Below are 19500 nucleotides of genomic sequence, written 5' to 3'. Positions count from 1 at the left end.
GCATAAGACTCCACAACACCGGCATCCATGACAAAACCCTGGACTGGATGTGCTCCTTTCTCACCGGCCAAACACAGTGAGTCAGACTACCATGGCACCTCTCAGAACCTACAGAGATCAGCTGCAGAGTGCTCCAGGGCTCCTCCTTGAGCCCCACCCTCTTAAACGTCTACAGGGCCCCACTTGCAGCCATCATCAGGAACCACGGACTCAACATCATCTTCGATGCCGATGACACACAGCTCCTCCTCTCCCTCACCAACGAACCCACAGTCGCCAATAACGACTTCCATGAAAGGATGAAAGCCATTGCCACCTGGATGAGAGACAGCTGCCTTAAGCTCAACTTAGACAAGATGGAAGGAGCCACCCCCTCTACTTGGAATGACTCCTGGTGGCTGCTGTACTGGGAACACCCCTCTCACCCATGGACAATGCACAAAACCTCAGCATAATACTGGACTCCTTGAACACAATGGACCTCCAGATCAACGCTGTCTCCTCTTCATGCTTCAACAGTCTCCACCTGCTCTGAAAGACTTCAGATGGATCCTCACAGAATCCAGGAAGACGGTCACCCATGCCCTCATTAGCAGCAGACTCGATTACGGCAATGCACTCTATGCCGGCGTCACATAGAAACTCCTCCAGGACGTCCAAAATGCCACACCCAGACTGGTCCTAAACATGCTCCACCGCAGCCAGATCACACAACACCTGTGTGAACTCCACTGGCTCCCAGTCGACAGAAGAATTACCTTCATTCTCCTCATCCATGCATATAAGGCCCTCCACAACATCGGTCCAGCATACCTGAACATACCTGAACCACCATATGAGAGGCTCATTCCATGAACCCAAAAGACCCCTTCACTCCACCCAACTGCCACTGACCACCGTCCCACAGATCCGCAAGACCAGAACCGGAGGAAGACCTGGAACATCATGCCCTCCCGCCCGAGGCAATCTACATTGTTGACCCAATTCAAGAAGGACCTCAAGACCTGGCTCTTTGAATCAACCCAGCTCTTAGATGGATCTGCAGTCCCGCCTCCCCCCAGCCCCTTGAGACCCTCATGGGTGAGTAGCTGCGTTTTACAAAACCCTGATTGAATGACCGATTGATCGTTGATTCTTGTGTCACTTTCTCTACTCATATTTCTTACATATCTCTCAACCTGCTTCGAATTCTCCACCACATTCAAAATTCATTCTTTTTTTTCTCCTCTACCACATTTTATTATAGAAATGGGCCAAAATTCCGTTCCGTTCGCGGAAATTGCGATAATTTGGCATTTTCGCGTTCCGCGAAAATGTCAAAATTTCCGCATTCCGCAGCTTAGCGATAATTTGTTTCTTGCTCGCGCTGTAAAAAAATACATTCTTGCGTGCTCGTGATCGCCTTACCTGAATCCCCGCATTCGCTGACAAGTTTTCCCGACCCGGTCGCGTTCTCCACGAGATATTGGATTGTTGGTAGCCATTTTGCGCTGTCTCGCAACAGTTTGCACTCGCATTGTCGCGCGATGACGTCATTTGTTGCGCGAACACGTCATTCTTCATGCACCGCGCGAGTATGAGAAGATTGAGATCTCGAACACGTCATTCTACATCGCGAGCGAGAGGGTGAGGACGCGGGCACGTCTAATCGAACGTGAACAGGAGAAAGAGACCCCGAACACGTCATATCCAACGCGACAGGGACGAAGAGAACGCGATCATGTCATTTTCGACACCCCGGCGGAAGTAATGTGAAGCTCGAGAACTCGAACATGTAAAATTTTCAATTTGGAGAGGAATATCAGCTCTAGCAGCATGAAACCTTCTGCAAATGCTGATTTTGGATGAAAACAACTTCTTACATTGACATTTGGCTGTCCTTTTTTGTGCAAGGTGTCCTTTTTTAAAAAGGTGGAGAGAGGGAGGAAGTGACACAGAATCTCCAACTTCCTGTTCCTGTCCAGCAGGCTCCTCCCAGTGCTTTGTCCATCTCCTGCTCATTCTGCCTTTGGATTTGGAGCTGGAAAGATCACTCTTTTTGTCTGCTGCATGATTGCAATTGGATTTGAGGATTTTTGGAATAGGATATTTTACAAGTAAGTGGTTGTTGTGTCTGTTTGATTGTGGGCATTGCAGTTGTTGTAACTACAATTTATTTTTGATAATTATCATCATTCCTTTTTTTAAAAAAATGTTGTGGGTAGTAGTAGTAGGCCTGAGCTAGCCATGGGCATGGCCTCATGGGTGTGTGCATGATGAAGCAACTGTTCCTTTTCGTGTTTTTTGAATATATTTCATTTTCAAGCACATTTAGGGCATGGATGGCATTGGATTGAGTTGGGGAAGTGTGCTTTTTGGGGGTGGCCTTTCTGATGTTGTTGTGCCTGGCCATGTGGCTGGTGGCCATTTTGAAGCCTAGGCCTGCAAGTTTGCCTGGCCTCGTCTGCCAACAGGCCTGCTTTCATCCACTAGGATCAGAGCAGGTAGCCACAGCTTTATTAATCTAGTGTTTTCTGTGTGGTCTGTTGAATTTAGACTTAATTTAGGGCATGGATGGCATTGGATTGAGTTGGGGAAGTGTGCATTTTGGGGGTGGCCTTTCTGATGTTGTTGGGCCTGGCCATGTGGCTGGTGGCCATTTTGAAGCCTAGGCCTGCCAGCTTGCCTGGCCTTGTCCGCCAACAGGCCTGCTTTCATCCACTAGGATCAGAGCAGGTAGCCACAGCTTTATTAATCTAGTGTTTTCTGTGTGGTCTGTTGAATTTAGACTTCATTTAGGGCATGGATGGCATTGGATTGAGTTGGGGAAGTATGCATTTTGGGGGTGGCCTTTCTGATGTTGTTGTGCCTGGCCATGTGGCTGGTGGCCATTTTGAAGCCTAGGCCTGCAAGATTGCCTGGCCTTGTCTGCCAACAGGCCTGCTTTCATCTACTAGGATCAGAGCAGGTAGCCACAGCTTTATTAATCTAGTGTTTTCTGTGTGGTCTGTTGAATTTAGACTTCATTTAGGGCATGGATGGCATTGGATTGAGTTGGGGAAGTGTGCATTTTGGGGGTGGCCTTTCTGATGTTGTTGGGCCTGGCCATGTGACTGGTGGCCATTTTGAAGCCTAGGCCTGCAAGCTTGCCTGGCCTTGTCCGCCAACAGGCCTGCTTTCATCCACTAGGATCAGAGCAGGTAGCCACAGCTTTATTAATCTAGAGTTTTCTGTGTGGTCTGTGGAATTTAGACTTCATTTAGGGCATGGATGGCATTGGATTGAGTTGGGGAAGTGTGCTTTATGGGGGTGGCCTTTCTGATGTTGTTGGGCCTGGCCATGTGGCTGGTGGCCATTTTGAAGCCTAGGCCTGCAAGCTTGCCTGGCCTTGTCCGCCAACAGGCCTGCTTTCATCCACTAGGATCAGAGCAGGTAGCCACAGCTTTATTAATCTAGTGTTTTCTGTGTGGTCTGTTGAATTTAGACTTCATTTAGGGCATGGATGGCATTGTATTGAGTTGGGGAAGTGTGCTTTTTGGGGGTGGCCTTTCTGATGTTGTTGGGCCTGACCATGTGGCTGGTGGCCATTTTGAAGCCTAGGCCTGCAAGCTTGCCTGGCCTTGTCTGCCAACAGGCCTGCTTTTTCATCCACTAGGATCAGAGCAGGTAGCCACAGCTTTATTAATCAAGTGTTTTCTGTGTTGTCTGTTGAATTTAGACTTCATTTAGGGCATGGATGGCATTGGATTGAGTTGGGGAAGTGTGCTTTTTGGGGGTGGCCTTTCTGATGTTGTTGGGCCTGGCCATGTGGCTGGTGGCCATTTTGAAGCCTAGGCCTGCAAGCTTGCCTGGCCTTGTCCGCCAAAAGGCCTGCTTTCATCCACAAGGATCAGAGCAGGTAGCCACAGCTTTATTAATCTAGTGTTTTCTGTTGAATTTAGACTTCATTTAGGGCATGGATGGCATTGGATTGAGTTGGGGAAGTGTGCTTTTTGGGGGTGGCCTTTCTGATGTTGTTGGGCCTGGCCATGTGGCTGGTGGCCATTTTGAAGCCTAGGCCTGCAAGCTTGCCTGGCCTTGTCCGCCAACAGGCCTGCTTTCATCCACTAGGATCAGAGCATGTAGCCACAGCTTTATTAATCTAGTGTTTTCTGTGTGGTCTGTTGAATTTAGACTTCATTTAGGGCATGGATGGCATTGGATTGAGTTGGGGAAGTGTGCTTTTTGGGGATGGCCTTTCTGATGTTGTTGGGCCTGGCCATGTGGCTGGTGGCCATTTTGAAGCCTAGGCCTGCAAGCTTGCCTGGCCTTGTCCGCCAACAGGCCTGCTTTCATCCACTAGGATCAGAGCAGGTAGCCACAGCTTTATTAATCTAGTGTTTTCTGTGTGGTCTGTTGAATTTAGACTTCATTTAGGGCATGGATGGCATTGGATTGAGTTGGGGAAGTGTGCATTTTGGGGGTGGCCTTTCTGATGTTGTTGGGCCTGGCCATGTGGCTGGTGGCCATTTTGAAGCCTAGGCCTGCAAGCTTGCCTGGCCTTGTCCGCCAACAGGCCTGATTTCATCCACTAGGATCAGAGCAGGTAGCCACAGCTTTATTAATCTAGTGTTTTCTGTGTGGTCTGTTGAATTTAGACTTCATTTAGGGCATGGATGGCATTGGATTGAGTTGGGGAAGTGTGCTTTATGGGGGTGGCCTTTCTGATGTTGTTGGGCCTGGCCATGTGGCTGGTGGCCATTTTGAAGCCTAGGCCTGCAAGCTTGCCTGGCCTTGTCCGCCAACAGGCCTGCTTTCATCCACTAGGATCAGAGCAGGTAGCCACAGCTTTATTAATCTAGTGTTTTCTGTGTGGTCTGTTGAATTGAGACTTCATTTAGGGCATGGATGGCATTGGATTGAGTTGGGGAAGTGTGCTTTCTGGGGGTGGCCTTTCTGATGTTTTTGGGCCTGGCCATGTGGCTGGTGGCCATTTTGAAGCTTAGGCCTGCAAGCTTGCCTGGCCTTGTCTGCCAACAGGCCTGCTTTTTCATCCACTAGGATCAGAGCAGGTAGCCACAGCTTTATTATTCAAGTGTTTTCTGTGTTGTCTGTTGAATTTAGACTTCATTTAGGGCATGGATGGCATTGGATAGAGTTGGGGAAGTGTGCTTTTTGGGGGTGGCCTTTCTGATGTTGTTGGGCCTGGCCATGTGGCTGGTGGCCATTTTGAAGCCTAGGCCTGCAAGCTTGCCTGGCCTTGTCCGCCAACAGGCCTGCTTTCATCCACAAGGATCAGAGCAGGTAGCCACAGTTTTATTAATCTAGTGTTTTCTGTTGAATTTAGACTTCATTTAGGGCATGGATGGCATTGGATTGAGTTGGGGAAGTGTGCTTTTTGGGGGTGGCCTTTCTGATGTTGTTGGGCCTGGCCATGTGGCTGGTGGCCATTTTGAAGCCTAGGCCTGCAAGCTTGCCTGGCCTTGTCCGCCAACAGGCCTGCTTTCATCCACTAGGATCAGAGCATGTAGCCACAGCTTTATTAATCTAGTGTTTTCTGTGTGCTCTGTTGAATTTAGACTTCATTTAGGGCATGGATGGCATTGGATTGAGTTGGGGAAGTGTGCTTTTTGGGGATGGCCTTTCTGATGTTGTTGGGCCTGGCCATGTGGCTGGTGGCCGTTTTGAAGCCTAGGCCTGCAAGCTTGCCTGGCCTTGTCCGCCAACAGGCCTGCTTTCATCCACTAGGATCAGAGCAGGTAGCCACAGCTTTATTAACCCCTTCGCTGCTAGGCCTTTTCCCCTCCTGTGCTAAGCCTTTTTTGGGCTATTTGAGGTAGTGCGCGCTTAGGCCCCTGTAACTTTTTGACCACATTAGGTATCCACGCCAAATTTGCGTCCTTTTCTTCCAACATCTTGGGGATTCTAAAGGTACCCAGGGTTTGTGGATTCTCCTAGAGGGTTCCCAGAAATTAGTCAAAATACAGCAATTTTTTTTTTTTTTTTGTGAAAAATGTGAAAAACGGGCTGCAAATGAAAGCTTCTGGGTTTTTCTCTGCAAATGGTATCAAAAAAGGGTTTGTGGGGCTGAACTCACCATTTCTCCAGCTTTTAGGGAATGAGAGAATTTTGTTAGAAAACCAACAATTTTTTACACAGTTTTGGCATTTTTCTGGGACATACCCTATTTTTGCTATTTTTTGTGCTTTCAACCTCCTTCCAGTTAACGGTAGAAATGGGTACAAAAACAATAATGGATCCTGGAAAGCTATACATTTTTGAAAAGTAGACAAAATTCTGAATTCAGCAAGGGGTCATTTGTGTAGATCCATCAAGGTTTCTTTATAGAAATTTACAGGCAAATATAGGAAAAATTAAAAATTTGTTGAAAAAAGCAGCCTTTTGAGTCAACGTTTTCACCTGTAACTTCTTCGAATTATGACATCTCTTTGAAAGCAATGTACCGTTACATCTGGTAGACCTTCCTGGTTGTGGGGACATATAGGACTTGTAGGTTCACCAAGAGCCCAACGAACCCAGAGTAGAAAACTGAGCAGCATTTTGTAATGTTTTTTTTTTTTGGTCCGGGTATATAGCAATTATTGTGGGAAAATGTATACATGGAAAAATCGGTATGAAAGTCACCTATGTATTTCTGAAATGGGAACAAATTACAGAGTTTAGAAACAGTGCATGTTTGCACATTTTCGAAATTGGGAATACTCATATTTGCATGACAATTATTGGTCATTTTTCAAAATGACTTTTTTTCTACACAATGTCTTTCATTTGGAAGGGAGAAATGCATCAAAAACCAATAGGTAATAACAGTTGCTTTACAAATTTGAACTACCCTAAGTCTCCCGATAAAAATGGTACCTCACTTGTGTGGGTAGGCATAGTGCCCACGACAGGAAGTAGCTCAAAACCTAAGGTGAACACACCACATTTTCACACTGAAAATTTACACTTTTTTTGCGAAGAGTCTAGCTGTAGTTTTTGAACCCTAGCCCTGCCGGCACCTAGGGAAACCTAGCAAACCTATACATTTTTGAAAACTAGACACCCAGGGGAATCCAGGATGGGGTGACTTGACTGCCTCCCACCATGGTCTGTTACCCAGAATCCCTTGCAAACGTAAAAAATTGACAAAAAAAACACATTTTCCCCACATTTCTGTGATGGAAAGTTCTGGAATCTGCGTGGATCCACAAATTTCCACCCACCCCGCGTTCCCCAAAGTCCTACGAGAAAAATGGTACCTCACTTGTGCGGGTCGGCCTAGTGCCTGCGACAGGAAACGGCGCAAAACGCAACGTGGTTTTGCAGTGAAAAATGACCCTTTTTTTGGCAAAGTGACTAGCTGTAGATTTTCAACCCTAGCCCTGCAAGCACCTAGGTAAAACTAGCAAACCTATACATTTTTGAAAACTAGACACCCAGGGGAATCCAGGATGGGGTGACTTGACTGCCTCCCACCATGGTCTGTTACCCAGAATCCCTTGCAAACGTAAAAAATTGACAAAAAAAACACATTTTCCCCACATTTCTGTGATGGAAAGTTCTGGAATCTGCGTGGATCCACAAATTTCCACCCACCCCGCGTTCCCCAACGTCCTACGAGAAAAATGGTACCTCACTTGTGCGGGTCGGCATAGTGCCCGCGACAGGAAACGGTGCAAAACGCAACGTGGTTTTGCAGTGAAAAATAACCCTTTTTTTGGCAAAGTGACTAGCTGTAGATTTTGAACCCTAGCCCTGCCGGCACCTAGGGAAACCTAGCAAACCTATACATTTTTGAAAATTAGACACCCAGGGGAATCCAGGATGGGGTAGCTTGACTGCCTCCCACCATGGTCTGTTACCCAGAATCCCTTGCAAACGTAAACATTTGACAAAAAAAACACATTTTCCCCACATTTCTGTGATGGAAAGTTCTGGAATCTGCGTGGATCCACAAATTTCCACCCACCCCGCGTTCCCCAAAGTCCTACGAGAAAAATGGTACCTCACTTGTGCGGGTCGGCCTAGTGCCCGCGACAGGAAACGGCGCAAAACGCAACGTGGTTTTGCAGTGAAAAATGACCCTTTTTTTGGCAAAGTGACTAGCTGTAGATTTTGAACCCTAGCCCTGCAAGCACCTAGGGAAAACTAGAAAACCTATACATTTTTTAAAACTAGACACCCAGGGGAATCCAGGATGGGGTGACTTGACTGCCTCCCACCATGGTCTGTTACCCAGAATCCCTTGCAAACGTAAAAAATTGACAAAAAAAACACATTTTCCCCACATTTCTGTGATGGAAAGTTCTGGAATCTGCGTGGATCCACAAATTTCCACCCACCCCGCGTTCCCCAAAGTCCTACGAGAAAAATGGTACCTCACTTGTGCGGGTCGGCATAGTGCCCGCGACAGGAAACGGTGCAAAACGCAACGTGGTTTTGCACTGAAAAATGACCCTTTTTTTGGCAAAGTGACTAGCTTTAGATTTTGAACCCTAGCCCTGCCGGCACCTAGGGAAACCTAGCAAACCTATACATTTTTGAAAACTAGACACCCAGGGGAATCCAGGATGGGGTGGCTTGACTGCCTCCCACCATGGTCTGTTACCCAGAATCCCTTGCAAACGTAAAAAATTGACAAAAAAAACACATTTTCCCCACATTTCTGTGATGGAAAGTTCTGGAATCTGCGTGGATCCACAAATTTCCACCCACCCCGCGTTCCCCAAAGTCCTACAAGAAAAATGGTACCTCACTTGTGCGGGTCGGCCTAGTGCCCGCGACAGGAAACGGCGCAAAACGCAACGTGGTTTTAAAGTGAAAAATGACCCTTTTTTTGGCAAAGTGACTAGCTGTAGATTTTGAACCCTAGCCCTGCCGGCACCTAGGGAAACCTAGCAAACCTATACATTTTTGAAAACTAGACACCCAGGGGAATCCAGGATGGGGTGACTTGACTGCCTCCCACCATGGTCTGTTACCCAGAATCCCTTGCAAACGTAAAAAATTGACAAAAAAAACACATTTTCCCCACATTTCTGTGATGGAAAGTTCTGGAATCTGCGTGGATCCACAAATTTCCACCCACCCCGCGTTCCCCAAAGTCCTACGAGAAAAATGGTACCTCACTTGTGCGGGTCGGCATAGTGCCCGCGACAGGAAACGGCGCAAAACGCAACGTGGTTTTGCAGCAAAAAATGACCCTTTTTTTGGCAAAGTGACTAGCTGTAGATTTTGAACCCTAGCCCTGCCGGCACCTAGGGAAACTTTGCAAACCTATACATTTTTGAAAACTAGACACCCAGGGGAATCTAGGATGGGGTGACTTGACTGCCTCCCACCATGGTCTGTTACCCAGAATCCCTTGCAAACGTAAAAAATTGACAAAAAAAACACATTTTCCCCACATTTCTGTGATGGAAAGTTCTGGAATCTGCGTGGATCCACAAATTTCCACCCACCCCGCGTTCCCCAAAGTCCTACGAGAAAAATGGTACCTCACTTGTGCGGGTCGGCCTAGTGCCCGCGACAGGAAACGGCGCAAAACGCAACGTGGTTTTGAAGTGAAAAATGACCCTTTTTTTGGCAAAGTGACTAGCTGTAGATTTTGAACCCTAGCCCTGCCGGCACCTAGGGAAACCTAGCAAACCTATACATTTTTGAAAACTAAACACCCAGGGGAATCCAGGATGGGGTGACTTGACTGCCTCACACCATGGTCTGTTACCCAGAATCCCTTGCAAACGTAAAAAATTGACAAAAAAAACACATTTTCCCCACATTTCTGTGATGGAAAGTTCTGGAATCTGCGTGGATCCACAAATTTCCACCCACCCCACGTTCCCCAAAGTCCTACGAGAAAAATGGTACCTCACTTGTGCGGGTCGGCCTAGTGCCCGCGACAGGAAACGGCGCAAAACGCAACGTGGTTTTGCAGTGAAAATTGACCCTTTTTTTGGCAAAGTGACTAGCTGTAGATTTTGTACCCTAGCCCTGCCGGCACCTAGGGAAACCTAGCAAACCTATACATTTTTCAAAACTAGACACCCAGGGGAATCCAGGATGGGGTGACTTGACTGCCTCCCACCATGGTCTGTTACCCAGAATCCCTTGCAAACGTAAAAAATTGACAAAAAAAACACATTTTCCCCACATTTCTGTGATGGAAAGTTCTGGAATCTGCGTGGATCCACAAATTTCCACCCACCCCGCGTTCCCCAAAGTCCTACGAGAAAAATGGTACCTCACTTGTGCGGGTCGGCCTAGTGCCCGCGACAGGAAACGGCGCAAAACGCAACGTGGTTTTGCAGTGAAAAATGACCCTTTTTTTGGCAAAGTGACTAGCTGTAGATTTTGTACCCTAGCCCTGCCGGCACCTAGGGAAACCTAGCAAACCTATACATTTTTGAAAACTAGACACCCAGGGGAAACCAGGATGGGGTGACTTGACTGCCTCCCACCATGGTCTGTTACCCAGAATCCCTTGCAAACGTAAAAAATTGACAAAAAAAACACATTTTCCCCACATTTCTGTGATGGAAAGTTCTGGAATCTGCGTGGATCCACAAATTTCCACCCACCCTGCATTCCCCAAAGTCCTACGAGAAAAATGGTACCTCACTTGTGCGGGTCGGCCTAGTGCCCGCGACAGGAAACGGCGCAAAACGCAACGTGGTTTTGCAGTGAAAAATGACCCTTTTTTTGGCAAAGTGACTAGCTGTAGATTTTGTACCCTAGCCCTGCCGGCACATAGGGAAACCTAGCAAACCTATACATTTTTGAAAACTAGACACCCAGGGGAATCCAGGATGGGGTGACTTGACTGCCTCCCACCATGGTCTGTTACCCAGAATCCCTTGCAAACGTAAAAAATTGACAAAAAAAACACATTTTCCCCACATTTCTGTGATGGAAAGTTCTGGAATCTGCGTGGATCCACAAATTTCCACCCACCCCGCGTTCCCCAAAGTCCTACGAGAAAAATGGTACCTCACTTGTGCGGGTCGGCCTAGTGCCCGCGACAGGAAACGGCGCAAAACGCAACGTGGTTTTGCAGCGAAAAATGACCCTTTTTTTGGCAAAGTGACTAGCTGTAGATTTTGAACCCTAGCCCTGCCGGCACCTAGGGAAACCTAGCAAACCTATACATTTTTGAAAACTAGACACCCAGGGGAATCCAGGATGGGGTGACTTGACTGCCTCCCACCATGGTCTGTTACCCAGAATCCCTTGCAAACATAAAAAATTGACAAAAAAAACACATTTTCCCCACATTTCTGTGGTGGAAAGTTCTGGAATCTGCGTGGATCCACAAATTTCCACCCACCCCGCGTTCCCCAAAGTCCTACGAGAAAAATGGTACCTCACTTGTGCGGGTCGGCATAGTGCCCGCGACAGGAAACGGCGCAAAACGCAACGTGGTTTTGCAGTGAAAAATGACCCTTTTTTTGGCAAAGTGACTAGCTGTAGATTTTGAACCCTAGCCCTGCCGGCACCTAGGGAAACCTAGCAAACCTATACATTTTTGAAAACTAGACACCCAGGGGAATCCAGGATGGGGTGACTTGACTGCCTCCCACCATGGTCTGTTACCCAGAATCCCTTACAAACGTAAAAAAGTGACAAAAAAAACACATTTTCCCCACATTTCTGTGATGGAAAGTTCTGGAATCTGCGTGGATCCACAAATTTCCACCCACCCCGCGTTCCCCAAAGTCCTAGGAGAAAAATGGTACCTCACTTGTGCGGTTCGGCCTAGTGCCCGCGACAGGAAACGGCGCAAAACGCAACGTGGTTTTGCAGCGAAAAATGACCCTTTTTTTGGCAAAGTGACTAGCTGTAGATTTTGAACCCTAGCCCTGCCGGCACCTAGGGAAACCTAGCAAACCCACGCATTTCTGAAAACTAGACACCCGGTGGCTTCCAGGGATGTATGGCTTGCGTGGATCCCCCAACGTTTCCTTACCCAGAATCCCCTGCAAACCTCATTTTTTGCTCAAAAAATCACTTTTTTCACACATTTTGGGGTGGGAAAGTAGTGGCATCACCGGGCTCACACAAATTTACCACCACCCAGCGTTCCCCCAGGTCTCCCGGTAAAAATGGTTCCTCACTTGTGTGGGAGGCCCAAGTACCCGCGGCAGGCAAGGGCCCAAAACGTAGTGAGGCGACATCAAAATGGCCTATCGCCAAACCACCTGGTTTTGCAAGGGGGGTCACTTTGGTTTTTGGCCCGGTGCGCGGCGGCCATCTAGGGAAACCTAGCAAACCCACGCATTTCTGAAAACTAGACACCCGGCAGCTTCCAGGGAGGTATGGCTTGCGTGGATCCCCCAACGTTTCCTTACCCAGAATCCCCTGCAAACCTCAATGTTTGCTCAAAAAATCACTTTTTTCACACATTTTGGGGTGGGAAAGTAGTGGCATCACCGGGCTCACACAAATTTACCACCACCCAGCGTTCCCCCAGGTCTCCCGGTAAAAATGGTGCCTCACTTGTGTGGGAGGCCCAAGTACCCGCGGCAGGCAAGGACAACAAACGTAGTGAGGCGACATCAAAATGGCCTATCGCCAAACCACCTGGTTTTGCAAGGGGTGTCACTTTGGTTTTTGGCCCGGTGCGCGGTGGCCATCTAGGGAAACCTACCAAACCCAGGCATTTTTGAAAACTAGACACCCGGCGTCTTCCAGGGAGGTATGGCTTGCGTGGATCCCCCAACGTTTCCTTACCCAGAATCCCCTGCAAACCTCATTTTTTGCACAAAAAATCACTTTTTTCACACATTTTGGGGTGGGAAAGTAGTGGCATCACCGGGCTCAGACAAATTTACCACCACCCAGCGTTCCCCCAGGTCTCCCGGTCAAAATGGTGCCTCACTTGTGTGGGAGGCCCAAGTACCCGCGGCAGGCAAGGGCCCAAAACGTAGTGAGGCGACTTCAAAATGGCCTATCGCCAAACCACCTGGATTTGCAAGGGGGGTCACTTTGGTTTTTGGCCTGGTGCGCGGCGGCCATCTAGGGAAACCTAGCAAACCCACGCATTTCTGAAAACTAGACACCCGGCAGCTTCCAGGGAGGTATGGCTTGCGTGGATCCCCCAACGTTTCCTTACCCAGAATCCCCTGCAAACCTCAATGTTTGCTCAAAAAATCACTTTTTTCACACATTTTGGGGTGGGAAAGTAGTGGCATCACCGGGCTCACACAAATTTACCACCACCCAGCGTTCCCCCAGGTCTCCCGGTAAAAATGGTGCCTCACTTGTGTGGGAGGCCCAAGTACCCGCGGCAGGCAAGGACAACAAACGTAGTGAGGCGACATCAAAATGGCCTATCGCCAAACCACCTGGTTTTGCAAGGGGGGTCACTTTGGTTTTTGGCCCGGTGCGCGGCGGCCATCTAGGGAAACCTACCAAACCCAGGCATTTCTGAAAACTAGACACCCGGCGGCTTCCTGGGAGGTATGGCTTGCGTGGATCCCCCAACGTTTCCTTACCCAGAATCCCCTGCAAACCTCATTTTTTGCTCAAAAAATCACTTTTTTCACACATTTTGGGGTGGGAAAGTAGTGGCATCACCGGGCTCACACAAATTTACCACCACCCAGCGTTCCCCCAGGTCTCCCGGTAAAAATGGTGCCTCACTTGTGTGGGAGGCCCAAGTACCCGCGGCAGGCAAGGGCCCAAAACGTAGTGAGGCGACATCAAAATGGCCTATCGCCAAACCACCTGGTTTTGCAAGGGGGGTCACTTTGGTTTTTGGCCCGGTGCGCGGCGGCCATCTAGGGAAACCTAGCAAAACCACGCATTTCTGAAAACTAGACACCCGGCAGCTTCCAGGGAGGTATGGCTTGCGTGGATCCCCCAACGTTTCCTTACCCAGAATCCCCTGCAAACCTCAATGTTTGCTCAAAAAATCACTTTTTTCACACATTTTGGGGTGGGAAAGTAGTGGCATCACCGGGCTCACACAAATTTACCACCACCCAGCGTTCCCCCAGGTCTCCCGGTAAAAATGGTGCCTCACTTGTGTGGGAGGCCCAAGTATACGCGGCAGGCAAGGGCCCAAAACGTAGTGAGGCGACTTCAAAATGGCCTATCGCCAAACCACCTGGTTTTGCAAGGGGGGTCCCTTTGGTTTTTGGCCCGGTGCGCGGCGGCCATCTAGGGAAACCTAGCAAACCCACGCATTTCTGAAAACTAGACACCCGGCGGCTTCCAGGGAGGTATGGCTTGCGTGGATCCCCCAACGTTTCCTTACCCAGAATCCCCTGCAAACCTCATTTTTTACTCAAAAAATCACTTTTTTCACACATTTTGGGGTGGGAAAGTAGTGGCATCACCGGGCTCACACAAATTTACCACCACCCAGCTTTCCCCCAGGTCTCCCGGTAAAAATGGTGCCTCACTTGTGTGGGAGGCCCAAGTACCCGCGGCAGGCAAGGACAACAAACGTAGTGAGGTGACATCAAAATGGCCTATCGCCAAACCACCTGGTTTTGCAAGGGGGGTCACTTTGGTTTTTGGCCCGGTGCGCGGCGGCCATCTAGGGAAACCTACCAAACCCAGGCATTTTTGAAAACTAGACACCCGGCGGCTTCCAGGGAGGTATGGCTTGCGTGGATCCCCCAACGTTTCCTTACCCAGAATCCCCTGCAAACCTCATTTTTTGCTCAAAAAATCACTTTTTTCACACATTTTGGGGTGGGAAAGTAGTGGCATCACCGGGCTCACACAAATTTACCACCACCCAGCGTTACCCCAGGTCTCCCGGTAAAATTGGTGCCTCACTTGTGTGGGAGGCCCAAGTACCCGCGGCAGGCAAGGACAACAAAAGTAGTGAGGCGACATCAAAATGGCCTATCGCCAAACCAACTGGTTTTGCAAGGGGGGTCACTTTGGTTTTTGGCCCGGTGCGCGGCGGCCATCTAGGGAAACCTACCAAACCCAGGCATTTCTGAAAACTAGACACCCAGCGGCTTCCAGGGAGGTATGGCTTGCGTGGATCCCCCAACGTTTCCTTACCCAGAATCCCCTGCAAACCTCATTTTTTGCTCAAAAAATCACTTTTTTCACACATTTTGGGGTGGGAAAGTAGTGGCATCACCGGGCTCACACAAATTTACCACCACCCAGCGTTCCCCCATGTCTCCCGGTAAAAATGGTGCCTCACTTGTGTGGGAGGCCCAAGTACCCGCGGCAGGCAAGGGCCCAAAACGTAGTGAGGCGACATCAAAATGGAGTGGCACTCAGCTAGCAGTGTGTGTAGTGACCAGCAGCAAGTCACTGCTCACACACAGCCAGCCGAGCGCCAGTCCACACACACTGCTAGCAGAGCGCCCATCCACGCACACCGCTAGCCAAACACCAGTCCACGCACACCGCTAGCCAAGCGCCAGTCCAGGCACACCGCCAGCCAATCGCCAGTCCAGGCACACTGCCAGCCAATCGCCAATCCACGCACACCGCCAGCCAAGCTCCAGTCCACGGACACCACCAGCCAAGCACCAGTCAGCGCACACCACCAGTCCACGCACACCGCCAGCCAAGTACCAGTCCACGCACACCGCCAGCCAAGCACCATTCCACGCACACCGCCAGCCAAGCTCCAGTCCACGCACACCACCAGCCAAGCTCCAGTCCACGGACACCACCAGCCAAACACCAGTCCGCACACACCACCAGTCCACACACACCACCAGCCAAGTACCAGTCCACGCACACCGCCAGCCAAGCACCATTCCACGCACACCGCCAGCCAAGCACCATTCCACTCACACCGCCAGCAAAGCACCATTCCACGCACACCACCAGCCACGCACCAGTCCACGCACACCGCCAGTCCATGCACACCGCCAGTCCACGCACACTGTCAGCCAAGCACCATTCCACGCACACCACCAACCAAGTGCCAGTCCACACACACCAACAGCCAAGTGCAAGCCTACACACACTGCCATCACATTTTGGATTTTTTTAGAAAAAAAAAAAAACAAACAAATTGCAAATAGATACAAATCTTCTAACAGAAAATCAGCAACTAAATACATTGCACTAACACCAACCTTGAAACAGAATCATATTTTCCAAAGAATACAGACCAGCCAGTTCACTTTACCACTCATGAATGTTCCCAAAAGTTTTTTCGCGTGTGGTACGCTCTGAAACAAGCAGGGAGACACAGTGCAGGATGAGAGGGACAATCGGGGCAGTACATACGACTCTCCTTCCGCAAACCTCTTCGCCAACAGACTCTACATCTCCTACTGGGAAAATCTTTTGCGGGTGTGGGAGGAATGTGATCTGGAAAGTGGCGTTCTTTCAATCTAGCAACATCCTCCACCAGTCCTACTCTAGGAACACTTGCCTGTTCCACTACAACAAGGCTGCCTATTACAGACTCCTGAAACTTAGCAAAAGTCATCTTTGACTCAGGGCAAGAATCCTGGAACACAACAAAAGCATTAAACATTGCCAAGTGGAAAAGATGGATAGCCAACTTCTTGTACCAAATGTAAGCCTTACGAAGAGCAGCGTAAGGTTCCAACCTCTGATCTACTCTGTCAACACCACCCATGTGCCTATTATAGTCTAAAACGCACACAGGTTTGCGCACTTCAGCGACCTGACCCCAAACAGTCACAGGTGCAGTGCTTTCATCATGGATGGAAGTCAGCATGTAGACATCTCTCCTGTCTGTAAACTTCACAGCAAGAAGCTCCTGGCAACGCAACGCACTGCACTGTCCCCGCACAAGCTTTTGACAAACAAGTTCTTTTGGAAAACCTTTACGGTTACAGCGGATTGTGCCACAAGCAAAAGTGTCCACTTTGGCCAATTCCCTGAACAACCGCACACCAGTGTAGAAGTTATCTACATATAAATGGTGGCCTTTGTTAAAAAATCCTCTACCAAGTTCCCAAACAATTTTCTCAGTCACTCCAAAAGTGGACGGACAACCAGGGAGGTTAAACCTAGATTCCTTACCGGTGTACACCCTGAAATTAGAGACATATCCAGTCCTACTGTCACACAGCATATACAGCTTTATTCCATAGCGTGCCCTCTTACTAGGAATGTATTGCCTAAAAACCAAGCGGCCCTTGAACAACACCAAAGACTCATCCACTGCAATTTCTCTACCAGGGGCATAAATCTCAGAAAATCGATCAACAAAGTGATCAAGGACAGGCCTAATCTTAAAAAGACGGTCACAATCAGGGTGATCTCGTGGCAACGCTAAACCATTATCAACAAAGTGCATCATCCGAAGCAGAAGCAAATACCTGTCACGACTCATGACTGCCGGAAAAATAGACGTTGCCATCAAGGGACTGCTAGACCAATATGAAGCCAATGATGGCTTCCTTAGCAAGCCCATCAAAAAAGTTAAACCCAAGAACTTCTTCATCTCTTCAACATTTGTGGGAGTCCACCGGGTAGCTCTAGAGTGTGGCTTAAGACTGGCACTGTTGTCCCTCAAAAACTGTTCGGCATACAAATTAGTCTGCTCAACAATCTCTGCCAAAAACACATCGTCCATAAACAACTGAAAAAAATTTACAGGCAAAAAGTTCTCAGTATTCACTCTAGACCCTGGAACACCAGTAAACTCTGGAAATTCCGGCTGCACCATGCCAGGGGCAACCCAGAGGTCATCACTTTCAACGGGAAGACTTGCAGCCCCAGCCTGCAGCCCAGATGTCTCTTGCCGCACTACACCAACGGGAAGCCTTGCAGCCCCAGCCTGCAGCCCAGATGTCTCTTGCCGCACTACACCAACGGGAAGCCTTGCAGCCGCAGGCTGCAGCCCAGATGCCTCTTGCCGCACTATCGGCACATCAGTCTCCTCCTCTAACACAGGCACTTCATCCGCACTAAGAGTATCTTCATCATCCGATGACCCCATACGGAGAGAAAACTCACTGCCAGAATCGTCCCCTGCCTCCTCTCCCTCAGAAGCAGAGTCAGTCTCTGACCCAATATCAGAGGAAGACTCAAACAGCAAACCAACAACCTGCTGAGCAGTCATCCTGCGGCTAGCCATTATACTTACTAAGATAGAAGACTGCACAAACAAGTCAACAACAACCAACAATGTGCAAACCAAGTAAGTAAAGAAATGTGTACCTTTTATCACAACGATCAATGTACTCAAAAACGATACAATCCAATTACAAGAGACAGCTGCACTCACCAGAAACAAACTCTGCAGTGACACAGCAAAGACCAACGATATCAAACTAGAAAGAAGAAAAAAAAACAAATTACTCACAAGACAACAAAATACACATCGAGCACCAATGCAAAAAGTTTTTGACACTCAAAAACCCAACATACTGCTATTATTACACCATTTGCAAAAAAAAAACAGGCAGAGAAATCAAACACATTTGCATTGTACAAAAAAACAGTCTCTTACCAAACTACACAAACAGCAGAACCACCAGTACCAAAACGTCAACGGGAAAAGAAGAAAAGCCTTCACCTAGAACAAAAAAGTAAACAAAAAAAAACATTACAATTGGAAATCACAAAAAATATAACAATAAACATTATAACATGCCATGTCACTACCCAAATGGTCAATCGGGTTGTGTGCCAGGTGGGGCAGAAAACAGCAGGAAAAAAAAGGCTACTCAGTCCCGGGGCGGGTGAGCCAAATACATATAACAAATTGCACCCTGGAAGCGAGGGGTCACTTCTATTTCTAATTGAACTAATTCCCTGGTGTCTAGTGGGCTTTTCTGCCCCCAATGGGAGCAGAAACGGCAAAAAAAAAAAACCGATCTGCCCCCAGAGGGGGCAGAAAAGTCTTCAAAAAATTTAGGGGCCCAAGGAAGCGACCCTTGCCCAAGGGGTCGCTTCCTACAATAATATTTATATCCCTGGTGTCTAGTGGGCTTTTCTGCCCCCCCCCTAGGAGCAGAAACGGACAGAAAGACAACCAATCTGCCCCCAGGGGGGGCAGAAAAGTCTTCTAAATAATTAGGCCGCAAAGGAAGCGACCCTTGCCCAAGGGGTCGCTTCCTACATAAAGAAAAAGACATCCCTGGTGTCTAGTGGGCTTTTCTGCCCCCCCCCCCTGGGGGCATAAACGGGCAGAAAGAAGACCGATATGCCCCCAGGGGGGGCAGAAAAGTCTTCGAATTATTTTGCCACCCTAGGAAGTGACCCTTGCCCAAGGGGTCACTTCCTACATAACATAAAAGACATCCCTGGTGTCTAGTGGGCTTTTCTGCCCCCCCTGGGGGCAGAAACGCGCAGAAAGCGGACCGATCTGCCCCCAGGGGGGGCAGAAAAGACTTCAAAAAATGTTGCCCCCCAGGAAGCGACCCTTGCCTAAGGGGTCGCTTCCCAAATTCAAATAAACAAATCCCTGGTGTCTAGTGGGGCATCCCTACTCCACGATCGCGACGCTGTGCGCGATCGTGGAGCAGGAATGCCCTGTATTGAGACATCGGGGGAGAGGAAATACTCTTTCCTCTCCCCCGATGCCTCAATACAAAAGAAATCACCCCCGCGGCCCCCACCGGACAAGGG

This window comes from Triturus cristatus, chromosome 5_2 (genome assembly GCF_964204655.1).
Source record: "Triturus cristatus chromosome 5_2, aTriCri1.1, whole genome shotgun sequence".
Classification (NCBI taxonomy): Eukaryota; Metazoa; Chordata; class Amphibia; order Caudata; family Salamandridae; genus Triturus; species Triturus cristatus.
This window is presented reverse-complemented; position numbering follows the sequence as displayed.